This window comes from Amblyomma americanum, chromosome 3, assembly GCF_052857255.1.
Source record: "Amblyomma americanum isolate KBUSLIRL-KWMA chromosome 3, ASM5285725v1, whole genome shotgun sequence".
Taxonomy (NCBI): Eukaryota; Metazoa; Arthropoda; class Arachnida; order Ixodida; family Ixodidae; genus Amblyomma; species Amblyomma americanum.
In genome coordinates, this window is record NC_135499.1 from 84,556,364 (window position 1) to 84,572,441 (window position 16,078).

Consider the following 16,078-nt stretch of genomic DNA (forward strand, 5'->3'; position numbering starts at 1 on the left):
TGTCGGTCCCATTACAATTACTCTCCCTCCGAAAAAGGAGCCATCCTGGCGACTTACGGAGAGGAGAGGATGGGCGGGTCATAGTAAGGCTTGAGGCGCTCAACGTGCACAGTTTCGCGCCCCTGGCGACGGTGGTCCGAAGAGGGAACGAGCGGCTCAACGATATAAGTTACCGGAGAAGTTTGGTGGACAACCCGGTAAGGTCCGTGAAAGCGAGACAGTAGTTTCGTGGCGAGGCCGGGAGTGGAGGAAGGCACCCAGAGCCAAACGAGGGCGCCCGATGGGTATGACGCTGGAGGGTCCGGGGAATCCGGACGGTGCTTCTGATCCCATTGTTGCTGTGTGGTGAAAGAGCGGGCAAGTTGCCGGCATTCTTCGGCATACAGGTGAGCTTCGGAGAGTAAGGTGGTCTCGGAAGGGTCAGGGTGATAAGGAAGGATGGTGTCCATGGTGGATGTAGGCTCCCGGCCATATAAGAGGAAGAAAGGAGAAAACCCCGTTGTTGTCTGAGTAGCTGTGTTATGCGCGTACGTGACGAACGGGAGCACTTGATCCCAGTTGGAGTGGGCGGTGTCAACGTACATGGCGAGCATGTCACTCAGTGTGCGGTTGAACCGCTCAGTCATGCCGTTGGTCTGGGGGTGATAGGCGCTGGTGTAGCGATGAACGATTTGGCATTGCTTGAGCAGGGCCTCGACGGCGTCCGAGAGAAAAACACGGCCGCGGTCACTTAGAACTTCTTTCGGGGCGCCGTGACGAAGACCAAGACTGTGTAGAATGAAGTGAGCGACATCGTTTGCGGTAGCAGATTTGAGAGCCGACGTTTCGACGTAACGGGTGAGATGGTCAACGGCAACGATGATCCACCGATTATTAGCCGAAGTAGTTGGAAGCGGGCCATAAAGATCAATGCCGACGCGGTCAAAGGGACGGCCAGGGCAAGGTAACGGCTGCAAAGGAGCGGCGGCGGAGTGGGGAGGTTTCTTGCGACGTTGGCAGGCGGTGCAGGACCGAATGTACTGACGTATGTAGCGGTACATACCTCGCCAGTATAATCGCTGACGAAGGCGAGCATATGTTTTCAGTACACCGGCGTGGCCGCATTGTGGAGCGGCGTGAAAAGAGGCACAGATTGTAGCACGGAGGTGTCGAGGGATGACCAGCAGCCACTTCCGGCCGTCGGGGAGGTAATTACGACTGTATAAGAGGCCATCACGAACGGCGAAGTGGTGGGCTTGGCGGCGAAGGGTCCGGGTCGAATGATGCGGCGAGGGAGTGTTCAGGAAGTTTAGCAGCGAGGTGATCCAAGGATCCTTCAGTTGTTCGGAGAGCATATCAGGGATGTTGAACGAAGAGAATTCGTAGGCACAGACGAGGGCAGAGGTTGACTCGCATGGGAGTGGTGAACGAGAAAGGGCGTCGGCGTCCGAGTGCTTGCGGCCGGAGCGATAAATGACGTGTATATCAAACTCCTGGAGACGTAAAGCCCAGCGGGCGAGTCGGCCAGAAGGATCTTTGAGGGAGGATAGCCAGCATAGGGCGTGGTGGTCTGTGACGACATAGAAGCGCCGGCCGTAAATGTAAGGGCGGAATTTGGCAATTGCCCAAATGATGGCGAGACATTCTTTTTCTGTGACAGAATAGTTTAATTCCGCCTTGGTGAGGGCGCGGCTGGCGTAAGCGACGACGTATTCCGGATACCCAGGCTTTCGCTGGGCAAGAACTGCGCCCAAGCCCACACCGCTCGCGTCCGTGTGAACTTCTGTCGGACAGGCGGGATCAAAATGGCGAAGGATGGGGGGAGAGACCAACAGGCGGCGTAAAGTGCTGAACGCGGTATCGCAGGCGGGGGACCAAGACGAAAGGTTCGGGCTGCCGGCAAGAAGCTGCGTTAAAGGGGCGATGATACTGGCGAAATTTCGGATGAAGCGGCGACAATATGAGCATAAGCCTATAAAACTGCGAAGTTCTTTTAAGGGGGTTGGTTTGGGGAAGTCAGCGACGGCGCGAAGTTTGGCAGGGTCAGGAAGAACGCCGTCTTTGGAGATGACATGGCCTAATATCGTGAGCTGCGTTGCATCGAAGTAACATTTTTTCAAGTTTAGTTGGAGGCCGGCGTCAGTAAGGCTAGTGAGTACGCGCTGAAGGTGGTGCAGATGGTAAGGAAAATCTTTGGAAAAAACGACAATGTCATCTAGGTAACTCAGACAAGTTTACCATTTGAGGCCACTGAGAATAGTGTCCATCATCCTTTCGAATGTGGCTGGAGCATTGCAGAGGCCGAATGGCATCACATTGAACTCATACAAGCCGTCTGGGGTGACGAAAGCGGTTTTCGGCCTGTCGTTCGCTGCCATCGGGACCTGCCAGTAGCCAGAGCGTAAGTCGAGGGATGAAAAATACTCCGCTCCCTGCAAGCAATGCAGTGCGTCGTCGATTCGGGGTAGAGGATAAACATCCTTGCGTGTGATCTTGTTGAGACGGCGGTAGTCCACACAGAACCTGATGGAGCCATCTTTTTTCGTCACCAAGACAACAGGAGAGGCCCATGGGCTGTGAGAAGGCTGTATTATGCCGCGCCGAAGCATGTCGTCAACATTGTCACGGATGACGCGGCGCTCGCTCGGCGAGACTCGGTACGGTCGCTGACGCAAGGGAGCGTGGGTACCAGTGTCAATTGTGTGAGAGACGGCCAATGCGCGCCCCAAGGAGGGCTGAGAAAGGCCGAAAGAGTTGCGGAAGCGGCAGAGAAGTTCCAAGATTTGGTCACGGTAAGCGGACGGAAGGTCGGGAGCGATGTTACGACGAAAGACGTCGATGGAAATCGGATCGGGCGCTGTCGCACAACAGGCTAAGGCAGTAACTGGGGAGCAGGCACGGGTATCGGAGAACTCGGAAGCAAGAGCAGGGTCCAGTTCTTCAATAGAGCCGAGGCATTCGCCGCGAAGAACAAACGACGGGCAAGAAAATGGGTTGGTGACATAGATGGCGCAGTGGCCATCGGAAATCGAGACAACGGCGAATGGAATGAGGAGGCGCTGATGGCGAGTGGCTGCTGCGGTAGGTGTGAAAAGAACAGGGCCGCTGAGGAAAGAGTCGGGGCGGAGCGGAACGAGGGCTGAAGAGGAGGGAGGTATGTCGGTGTCGGCAGCTACAAGAAGCTTAGCGGAGCGCACAGGTAGGTCACACAACGAAACATCACACAGGGGAGAAAGCTCAAGTTCCGCACGGGCACAATCAATCACTGCACGGTGGGTCGAGAGGAAATCGCAGCCGAGGATGACATCGTGAGAGCAGGCGGTCAGCACAACAAACTCGATGGTGTAGGCGACGTCGTTGATAGAAACGCGGACCGTGCAGGCTGCGATGGGGTGGATGCGCTGAGAGGTGGCCGTACGTAGTGAAAAGTCAGACAGCGGCGTTGTCACCTTACGAAGTTTGCGGCGAAGAGCATCACTAATTACTGCCACTGCAGCACCCGTGTCGACGAGCGCGAGAACGGGGACGCCTTCAACAGACACCTGAATCACGTTAGCAGGAGAACACGGAGGACTTAAAAAGTCGGCAAAACACGCAGTTCTTGCCTCCTGAACTGCGGCAGTCAGTTTTCCTCTGGGAGAGGGTCCGGGCGGCGGAGCATCGGAGAAATGGAACGTCGACGAGGGGAAGGCGAGCGGCGAGTAGGGTACTGGGAGCGATGTGTAGAGGAGGCAGAAGAGACATTAGGCAAGGGCGGCCCGGAATCGTAGCGGAAATTGCGCATGAAATCGCCAGAACGAGGAGATCGCTGACGGCAAAAGCGTGCGACATGGCCCGGAAGACCGCAGGAATAGCATGTCGGTCGATTGTCCTCGGTACGCCAGGGGTTCGTAGGGTTTCGGCGGGGTCGACGAACCGGGACCTGCGGCGGGGGTATAGACGGCGGTGGAGCATAAAAGGCCGGGCTGCTAGGGTAGGCGGCAGAGGTGGGCGAGCGCCGTGTACTGGTGACTGCTTCAGCATAGGTGAGCGGCGCTGCCACAGGAGGAGGTGGGGGACTGGATGGCAGAACTGCAGCGACCTGCTCCTGAATAGCACGACGGATAGTGGGCGTGAGAGATGGCGCGAGGTCGTGCGGAGGGCAGACGGGGTCGGGAATGTGATGCAGCAGAGAAAGCTGGCGAGCGATCTCTTCGCGGATGAAGTCTTTAACCTGCTGCATGAACAGGGACTGCTCAGCAGACGAGCCACCAAGGGCCAAGCCAGCAAGACCCCCCGCAGGCGCGCCGGACTGCCGCGAAGATGCGCGTTGCTTGCGGAGTTCGTCGAAGCTTTGGCACAGCTGGATGACGGTAGCGATGGAGGTGGGGTTCTTCGCCAGCAGCATCTGGAAAGCGTCATCGGCTATGCCTTTAAGTATGTGGTTGACTTTATCCCCTTCGGACATGGAGGGGTTGACACGCTTGCACAGGTCAACGATGTCCTCGATGTAGCTTGTGAACGTCTCGGAAGGGAGCTGAGATCGAGCACGAAGACGTTGCTCGGCGCGAAGCTTCCGGACGGCGGGGTGGCCGAAAACGTCGGCGAAGCTCGTTTTAAAGGACGACCAGGTGGGAAGATCGGCCTCATGGTTGCGAAACCATAGGTTGGCAACGTCCGTTAGATAGAGGAGGACGTTGCTAAGTTTCACGGAATCGTCCCACCGATTGTAAGTGCTGATGCGCTCATAGGAGGCCAGCCAATCGTCGACGTCTTGGTCATCGGTGCCACTAAATGGAGAAGGGTCACGCTGGCGCTGCACCCCGTGACAGAGTACGGTGGCAGGGATGGGCTGCGATGGTTCACTCGGACCTTCCGGCATGGTGGCGGAGACGAGGAGCGTTCCACTTCGAAGTTCCAGGATGAGGACCGGGACGGGAACCGAGGCACCTCCACCAAGTGTCAAGGCGTTTATTTTAAGCACAGGTCGGTTGGTCTTGGTTGACCGGCGACACGACGGGCACTTCCACAGACGTCGTTCGAAAAACCCAGCTGCACTTCGTCTGCTTCTTCGTTGTCCCGCTTGAACTCGTCCGCTTCTATATATATATATATATATATATATATTAAGGAAGCCAACAATCGCCGAAACCAAAATGCTTTGGGAAATGATTCTATTTTTTTTAATTGGTTGTGCCAATGATATGATTTTAAAGCAAATTACTAATAAAGCAGCAGAAAAAAACAACCATGCCGCCGGTGGGATCCGAATCCACGATTTCCGAATATCGCGCCCGGTGCTCCGGTAGCACTGGATATATATATATATAAATATATATATATATATATATATATATATATATATATATATATATATATATATATATATATATATACACATTATTGAAAGTGGCACTTCACAAAAACGATTTTACCGGCACCACTAGGCCCTTTAAAGCACTCCTTCCAGTCACGCTTAAAACCATTATAACATAAAATTATAGTCGACACAGTTTTTCACCAGGCTGTCAATGGCCCGGCACAGGATGTTGGCGTCCTGCGCCGCCCCTAAAGTTCAACGCCGCTACTACTGCTTGCTATTAGATGCAACGAAACCATTTCCGCCACATGCCTGTAAAGCTCCTATAGCTGCAATTCATCACCCGCACAGGCATCTATTCTTGGTTCGAGTCAGTAGAAATAGACCACGTGCCAGACCTGTTGGTCATCCTCCTGAATATTGTAAGAGTGCTTTTTTTTTGAATTTCCGGACCCCATACGGTACAACACTGCCATCTTGGAAAAAGAGTACGGCTACATCGTAGATGAGTTGAACATCAAGTGGCACAAAGCTCTTTCAGCTTTGCATATGACCCGCACACACCGATGCCGTTAGACCAAGCTGCGCTACTGCAACAATGCTCAAAGATAATGCATTATGGCAGGAAGAATAATTATACTTCGATGTGTTTTCACGTTTACACTAGTTGAGCATCTGAAGAGGCGCTCGGCAAACACAGAACATGAGCCCGTTAATATACTGATGTTAAAACTCTTGAATGCAATCAATATGCACTATACGGAAACATTACTGTAATTTAAAACTGCGTTATCCCTGATGATACGAAACTTAAGGTTTTGAACCTTCCCGCTAGGATCTTGCTGCTCTCAAGTCAAATTATAGAACCGTAGACAAAAAAATGTGAAAAAGAAGCCGCAATGAACGAAGTTTGAGATAGGTCTAAAACATGGTTCACTATGAAGAAATCAATTGGAAATTATTATAGCCAAAACTCTCAATAACTGTCTATATCACTGATATCGTGTGGGTCCACTGAATAATCTTTGCAATGCCTACAAAGCACGACCAATAATTCTTGAAGCGTTCGACCTATAACTCAAATGAGGTGGTGCAAAACGCTCTGTGTATAGGTAAATGTTGAATGGCTCTATGCTTGAAGATTGCAGCCCGCGTGAAAAGCAGTTAATTTAGAAAAACGATTTCAAAATTTGCAAAACAAAGTGCACCTGGCGCACCTTTCAATTGGAAGCATGCAAAAATATTTTTGAATAAAAGCTTGGGGGACACTTAAGCGATAGCGTTATTGAGTCGCGTTCGCATCGCCTACTCAATTAATTAATTCCTAACTAGCATACAATTGCACATGCACGTATGAGTACATGTCTCTGAGACTCTTCACTAAGTGAAAGACCACGTCGCATTCACAAGGTGACCTTTAATCACATTTATCCAACGAGCCTTCGTGGTATTGAGCTTTGTGAAGTAATGACAAAACTAACCCTTCATGGTGTATGTGCAGCATGCGCGTCTCTCAAACCGAAGGTCCTGGGTGCGATCCCCTCCCAAACTGAACTGAATGCAATTTTATTTTTTGTTCAGCCGTTTTAATTTTTTCTCTCCCTCGAGATTTTTCGCTCATGGCCAACGACGCTGACGACGCCGGCTAATCTGCAACATGACAACCTCCACGCTACCGGGTTAAAATGTTATTCCAACTGCGCTGCATGAGGTAGCATATGTGAAGAAACTAGTGTACATGCTACTACCTCGCGTGTTGAGTTCAAGGCCAGTAAGAGTTATAGTGTTTCGAGCAAGCACACCGAACGCATCCGATCAATTGCGAAGCTTATCTATTATACCTGACTTCTCCTCGCCAATATATGAAGGGCTCGGAATCGCGCTAACCTTTTTTATGTCACCAACATCACATCTGCTGACAGAAACCAGGATGAATGGTACTGTAGGAACCATTTAAATTTTTGCCACGTCGAAAAGCGCTCCTTTCTATTCTGTGAACGCGCAGGCCCACGGGGTGACGGTGTTCTAATCGCCTTTTCGGAACGTCTGAATAGCCTCTACAGTGATATTCCCAATGCGCTGGAATTTGCTTGCAAAGCACGACTGACTAATTCAACTTCACTTGTGTACCTAGTATCGATCGACCGCTTCCACTCATTTGTTTTCTCTTGTAGCCAACCTATTATTTTATTATTTTCTAAGTGCTTTCCAGGTGCTAATTGGTTTAGTGCTTCACTTCGCACAATTAACTGTACGTCTGTATCCTCTGATATCAAGAATACTTGGTTCGGCTTTTGTTGAGTGCGCGCAGTAGCACAGCCTGGAGGGACACCTGCTCAACGACTAGTATTTTAAGCTTGTCAACCATAGCCCATGCCACTGTCTCTTATGATACCTATTTATTATTGTAACCGATGATCCTTTTTACATGTTGTGTGAAAATTGCGCTCTCGAGCCATCGTGTAGCCATGCGAATATTATTATGCGATTTTAGTAATGACAATTATAGGCGATAAATAATGAACTTTACAACACATCAAGAGTATTTGCCAAATTTCATTGAATGACCCGTAGATATCCGTAGGCATCTGTTCATGAAAACCGCACTGGGAGTGGCTAGGCTTGTATAATCCCTTAAAAAGGATCCTAACTACTTGCCGCTTTCCATGGTTCGCTCATTAAAACATCAGGAAAACAATAAATTAAGTTCTCAGTAAAGCAAAGCGTACAAGAAAGTGTGAGCGCTGGTAAGCACTACCGTAAATTATTAACACAAGAACCTTTTATAGAGTAAAGCACAGCTTCTTTTTTGCTGCATTTGCAACGCCTCTATTAAGGTCGGTGGTCATAAAATTGCCATGAACCCTGAGATCACTACCTGTGTGGAAGATATAACTCGGAGTCTCAATGGTATAGCGTGGCTTACTACTCAAAATGGGGAGATTCAATCCTGAATTGAGCTGATATCACAGAAATACGATTACATCCTCAACCAACAGGTTAAACAGGAAATGGATATTGTTACCTTGACCAAACGTGTAGCAAGCTTGAGACTGTTCTGCATGTGGCAGAACAGAAGAAAACGACAGTTAATGATCTTCAATGGCTCAGCAAAAAACTAAATGAAGTTCCCGGTATCGCTGTAACGCAGGATGAAAATTTAATCAGTCACCTGAATGATGTAGAGAATATTTAACTTCCTATAGCTAACAGGTAATGATATCACTGATGTTGACAGACTTGCGAACTTGGAGAGGAAGAAGGGTTGAAGATGGCACATAGAAAAGAGCTCGCAGTACATGAAGCGAACTAATGAAGCGTGGTGATTTGGGCTTTTTGTTCATCACACAAGAGGAAATATTCAGCGCAAAGATGCACGGACGACAGAAGAAAAGCAAACACAAGCTTCGTCTGTGCATTTTTGCGCTGCATATTTGCTCTTCACTGATGAATTAACAAGCTCAAATCACCACTCTTCATCAGTTCACAGACTTCCATCAAAGAAAAACAAAACGCCTGGATCTATTCTCTGATTTGCACAGCAGGCTACTCGAGGCGTATGAGTGGAGAAGTGAAAATCCCTCGCAGATGTTTCGATCACCGAGAACATTACCCACCGGAGCAAACAGCTACTGCACCGCGTACATTATTGGACAACAAACAATTAATACAACGATGATAGGCTAATCTCCCCAAATGATGGAGCAACTCAGGACAGCAGAATAGCAAACGGCTTATAACTGACCAGTCCTACCTGGAAAAATGCGAAAGCAAACATTCCGAAATGCATATCCGCAGGGATAGACAAAATCCTAATAAATCTGATTTATGAACTTGGCCAAAGAGGCAAGGAAACGCCGATAGGAGCATTCGAGACAGTGATCACCAATAAGCAAATTCCACACAGCTGGAAACAGTGTAAAATAAATTTTATTTATAAACGAAAAGGAGATATGAGCAACACCACATCCTTCTGACCGATTACGATAACAACAGTTATATACAGGCTGGTGAGGCAGGCGGTGAAATAAAAATGAGGTAATGGGTAGAAAGTAATCGAATATTCTAACTTCATAACGGGTTCAGAAGGGGAACGCGCTTAGATGATGGCCTGTTCGTGCTTACCCAATGCATAAAGTTAACTATAGCGGAAAACATACCTCTGTATTTAGCGTTCCTTGACATAAGCGGTGCTTGCGCTAACGAGGGTTGAACTCCTTTTTAACGTATTAAACGATGAAGGTATCGGTCACGGGGCAATTCGTTTTCTACAGGAAATATATCGAAAAAATAAAGTTGAAGTAACATCGGAGAGGATTAAGAGTACAACTGTCCAGGTATACCAACTATTAGGGAAAAGTTGTCCTCTATCACCGCTGCTGTTCATGCTTTATTATATAACTACGAAAAAAACTCTGCAAGCAAGCAATCAGGACTATAATATGTCGTACAAATTAGGTGGAAAGGTTGTTAAGACACGACTTCCGGGTTTAATTTATGCTCCGGATATTGTACTGTTAGCAGATAGCCAGGAAGGTTTGCAAACTCTGGTTAATTGCTGTGCAGACGAGAGACACCCTAGGTTTTAGTTTTTGCGCAACTAAATCAGGCGTGATAATTTTCACCAATACAACTGATGAGGTGCTTACATTCTAAGGCCATGAAATACGGAGAGTGGCCGAATACAAATATCCCTGGGTATAGGCAAACCAATGACAGATATACACGATAAAGCGTGAACACTGTGTTGCCGCAGAAGGGCGAGCAGGTGCCGAGGTAATGAAAAATAGGCCATTATGGGGGTACAACAAATATGAAGTACTAAGAGGTATTAAGGAAGGAATCAGGGTTCCGGGGCTTACTTCTGGGAATGCCGTTCTGTGCTCAAGGACAGAAGCTTAGAAAAGAAGATTGGAAGTAAATCAGGGTGTTGGCAGATTAGCACCAGGTGCCCACGGCAGAACCGCAAACAAGACAGCACAGGCTGATATGGGCTCGGCATCGTTATAAGCGCGAGAAGCTCAGAGTAAAATGCTATGAAGAATGCAAGAGGAAATTGGACGATAACAGGCGGGCAGCTAAGGTATTTAAATACCTATAAAAAAGAGCCAAAAAGCACAAGGTCATTGTTAATAAAAATACGGAAGTGGAAACAAAAGATTTACAAGATATGCAAGGGAACAGGTGTTCTTAGTGGAAAAGGGCAAGTCAGGCTACTTCTGCTGAAATAATTCACACAATACTTTCTAAATAAATTAGGAGCTAAATAAGCTATTAGCATCTCAATTTGACACTTGGTGTTTCATTGCAAAATTTGTACGCATTTTACTAGAACCTCAAATCTGGTTTGATGTTTACAGAAGCACAGCTAAATACATGACTGCTTGAAGTTTTCAGATATAAAGGTAGGATCGCAGAAATCCTCACTGAAGTGTGTTTCCATGAGTGTTATTTCTCCTGGCTTATTGAATACAGCAGCCTCATCTATGTATTGATGAGCGTTTATTTATTGCAAGATCTAGAAAATCCTCTCACAAGTATCATGTGCACTATAAATATTTGTCATTGGCTGTTAATTTTTCGTATAGAAAGCATGAAATGGGAAATTCTGCCCCCGCAGTTTTTATTGTGCCGCTTTTATTAATTCAAATCAACATAAACCCGTTTCTCTTCTGTCTAGAACGACCACTAGAAAAGAGAATCTGCACTGTGAAACATTTAATCCATTGGAGAGGCATCTTACTTGGCGAACCCACTTTTAGGCCTGTGAAGCAATTGCTATTCCAAAATGTGAGCGTTATAGACCACAAGACACATTCCTGCACACAAATAGTTAGATCTTCCTCGAATTTTGTTTTGTTATAAATCATAATTCGATCTGAAAAGTAGTTTTTATTACTGCAATATAGAATTCTAGTTGAAGTTGTCCTTGAACTCCCGTCTTACTGCCCAAAATCCACAGCGGTGGATTGTACTAACAGCCTTTATGCTCCACTGTCGTGCGTTTGTACAGGCTTAAGAGCAGCCCCTGTCCTCTGTGGCGTTCACCTGAGTCAGGTGGATAGGTTCTGGAACCCAACCTGAGCGGCTTCGCAGGTACTTAATATTGCGACTAAGCTTAAAGACTACTGCAGAAGTTTTAAAATTAGACGAGCCTAAAGAGCTTGAAAATAGAAAAATTGCAGGTAAAGCATTCAAAGACGTTTGGGGCCTACAATTTGAAAAGGTGACGTCATATGTGCCGAGTTTTAAATCTGGCGAGGAGTATTGGTGGAGGGGGGAGAACTAGGGCCAATTAGCACCTTCTTTCTTTTTCATTCGTTCCTCCCTTCCCCCCCCCCCCCCCTACACTTGCTCCTTGGAAACAGATATACACAGGCGGAGAAGTACGATATGTAAATAACAGTTTTATTTATTCTAATCGAGCGATTATGCTAAGAAGAATGGCACCATGGTTCTTCAGATACTAAAAAAATGAATGAAGCAAAGGAAGTAAAAAATAACTAACTCTTCGTAGACAGTCATTTTTTATTCATTTACACAAACTGCAGTGATACAGACAATGCAGGGGGGGGGGGGGCAACATTACAAGAAATACAAAACAACCATTTCACAAATCGAACACTCCAAAACAACCATCAGTGCAAAGAAATAGGAGTTGGATGTACAAACAACATTAAGTCTACACATAGGACATAAAACTTTTTTCCAAACAAGCGACATCTATAGCACCGAAAACACATCTACAGGCTGTGCATTCCGCACTGTGATAGTTCGCGGAGAAAAATGAGCATTAAATTTATTGGTAAATGCAAAGAATAGAGAAACGTTATGTTTGTGGCTAAAGCGAGTCGGTCGTGTGGATCGGGAACTTATGTAAGAAAGACGACTAATAATAAACTGGCACAAGAACAGGGAGTAAAGAAAATCAATTCTTGCAAGTGCTCTCCTTTTTTCTTATGTATATGTTATCAGTAGTACGAGGTATGGCAGGTCTGTACAAGGTACAGAGCTGCCATAAGCGTTAAAAATGAAGCGGACGTCTTTTCTCTGTACCATTTCGTTTTTTTATATCCTTTCTCAGGAACGGATCCCATGCAACACAAGCCCACTCTTGGTTTGGAGGAATTAAGGAGTGGAATACAAGCAGTTCGGACTGAGCGTGTCTCAATCATGCTTTAGGAGGTAAAGACTTCTCGCACATAGTACTTAGTCGAAGTGATAGAAAACATCGGCTACCACAAACGTTACCACAATTGTCTGAAAACTCAAAACTTAAAAATACCTTAAACTGCTCGTCGCTGCGAAACACTGCGCCATACGAACATTCCCACAAAAAGAATACGTTTTAAAAAGACGGAATATGAACTTTTCATCTGTCAAAAATGTAAACGAAGACGCAAACAAGAGTGAAACAGGGGAGGTTGTGGTGATGAAGCGGCCACACGGTGAATTTTATTCCGATTTTATGGGAGGGCATAATTTGAGCTCAGGGGCTGTGATAGCTTGAAGAAAGCCGGCGTATTTTACTGTGAGGAAGTTCTGTGTACTTCATATTATACAAGGGCTAAAACGCAATAAGGGTGAGTTTCTTCGCACGGTACATCTCTGAATAAAATCGTACGCGATATCACAGATTATTTTGCCGGCTAGCTTTATGTACCCGTGGAGAATTGCTATGTTATTAAATGGCGCTAGCCCTATTGCGGACTTAGGTAAGCTTTTACACGACGGAGGCATGAAAATGATCTCTCAGGTGTGCGTGACGTGACTGGAATAGTCAACGCAAGTTTGACAAGCTTGGCCACCTCGGACAAAAGATTTCGCAGCAGCTCACCGGTATCACCCTTAAGCACCTCTACAACGTCCTGAAATGCTTTCAAGGGTGTATTGCGCTGCCTTGCTGTGGCTATGAGAATAATGCGGCGAAGATCAAAATTGTGTCAATAGAACTGTAACAGGTACATACGTCCTGTCACCTTTCTCACTCAAGAACTGCACAATCTATGCCAAGTGCTGCCACATTTCTGTCGAATGCCTCTCGTTTATCGAGGAATGTACTGTGTCCACTACCTCATAGAACTGCTGAAATCACATGTCATCAGCCGAAGAAAAAACATGAGGCAGACATCCGCCCTCATCTCCTCGTAGACTATACCTTTGCCTTGGCGGAGGAGCTTCTTTCTCGTTAACATCCACTTTCAAATCACGCTGTTCTGCTTGAATCTCATTTTAAATCGGTAATATATTGCTTCCTAAGATCACTGGGACTCTCGCTGACGGCGTTGACAATTTTTTTCTTCTTGATCAAATCTCAATGTCAATTTCTACTACGTAGTACCTACTGTTTCTAATCACGAAAATACGAAGGTCAGGAGCTTAAGCATGAAGTGTGAGTCGAATTTTGACAGCGCTTTCGAAACTCCGCTGGCTTTAGCTCCGGCGTCGTTCAATTCTTTTGATGCTAGGCCGTTAAGAAACGAGATCAGGTGGCTATAATTCTGAACAGCCAACTTTAGGGAACCACGCGACCACCGCGTGGGACAACACTTCCGCATGTTTACGGTATCATCTGCTTTCAGAAATGCCTGGATCGACTCTACACGCTTTGGGCAGCACGTAACGAAGTTTATCATTTCTGAAATGATGCTCAGGAAATCACGACACATTTACACTTTCTGAGACAAATCTGCAGCACAAGGTCCAGTATGTGCCCAAGGCGGTGTGCGTACAGTACTCCCGGCTCCTACTGTTCCATTTGGACTTGCAGCCCAGCGTGCTGTCACCTGATATTTGCAGTGCCATCGCAGCGTTTCCCCCGGCAACTGCCAATGCTCAGATGAAAATGACAGAGAACGTCCTTGAGAACAGGAAAAAGAGTGGTCGCTCTGGTGGTCGCGTTGTTATGAAATCCACAGAACAGCGCGTGGGTTTCAATCTCTTTTGAACAATGAGAAAGCAGATCGACACCTGCTTCTTGGCACATATTTCCGCTGTCTCGTCTATGATCACGGCATAGTGCCCCAGTTCAAGAACCTCATTTGTGAGCGACCGGAGAACATTATGACTGATTGTTTCCGACATTTTGCTTAAAATTTCATGGAAAGTTCCAGATTCTGCCTTACATAACTTTCTGAATCATCATGACCACGTACTGCCAGTCCCTGACATGATAACTTCTGCAATGATAAGAATGTCCTTATCAGTGTTTTCCATGCGCATTTAGTACCTTTTGCTTCCCAATTACGCAAGCAGATGCTGCATTCACCTCCGTTTTCACAGCTGCGATTCCAGTTTTGGCCGGGTGGTGCAGATTCAAGGCTTCATGACTCAAATTTTTTTAGAGGTTTCTTCCCGTTAAAAAAAGAAAGGTGTTCATCTAACAAGCAGCGCGAGAGTTCTCAGAGAATACCTTGTCCAAGAAGCCATTTGTACGCCTGTTTCCAAGATGATTGGTGACGTCGCCCTCTTCTGCTTTAATGTTATGAACTGGATCCTCACCAAGAATTTGCACGCGTGCGGAGACACTGGTTACAGTTGCAGATGTCGAGCCTGGACCGCTAAGCAAGCCTCGGTAGGTTGAGAAGCGTTGTTGAGGTCCCATGCCGGGTGAATTGCAGGCCCTTTCATCATTTATTTGGGAGGTTTATTCTTCTTCATGAGATATGTGTATATTGTTTTGCGCGCTTCCTGAAATTACAATACCATGAAGGTAAGACAACCAAAGAATGGAGCGCAGAAAGCGTGTTTAAGGTTTAAAAAAAAAAGCAAAAAAAAACGATCACTTATTTGTTCTAAGCGTAAAGTCAGTACAGAGACCGAAGCAATAGATCGCTCTCAGCGGCAGCGTTGGCATACCGTACAGTGAGCAGAGAAGGAGCGACGTCAACAACCCATGGGATATGCAGCCGTCATTTATCGATTCTCGAAAATTCCAGGTGTCGCTGTAGCACTAAAAATTTTGCGCCGCGACGACGGTTGCAATCCCGACAGTTGGCGACAGATATAAACCAATTTCACTCGCTATGGTATACCCATATGTTAACTTCTGGTCGAAAAGAAACGTTTCTACGCTGTGAACAAATATAACTCCTGTCTTTGTAACCACTGCTGCCACTCGGGTCTGCAGTGGTGGCCCCGCAGAAGCAAGGACGAGGAGACATTTTCAAAGTAAAAGAATGAATAGGCGTTACATTGAGGAAAATGCCAAAAAATACAAACACGAAGAAGAAAGCAGGCGGCCGCTCTTAAATAACATTCTGTCATTTTTTCCACCAGTGAGCATGGCTTTATCTTCAGCGCTACCGTCGGATCGGTCGCTGATGCCGATGGTCCCAAACTCTTCGCCGGAGAGGACTCTTTTCCGTTGTGCTCATTTATTTACCTCGGCCACTAGGCCAGCATCAAACGTAAACACAGGCAAGTACGCTGATCCTCAACGGGCCGCTAGGAACCCCAGCATGGAGGCCGTCGTTGCTCAGCTAGGTGTCAGGTTGCGTCAGCCGTCTGGCACAACCTCAGCTCCGCGGGTGAACGGCCCACAACAGTGCACTTCAGAGCAGACACGGCGGTATCCTACGCGCGCACTGTCTGCACGGTACGCCCCTTGACGATTGAGTTCTCATCCCATACGGCGCTCTACGAGTTGCTCGTAAAATGTGCAATGCGCGCCGCCTCACCCCAGATCATCGCGTGCCGCAGAATGCGCCGCCCGCTGACTCGCTCGGCTCGTATCGTAAGGCTTTCTGTATTTCAAATACAAAGCTCGTGGGCACTGATTGCAGGTCGGAAGGATGAAGA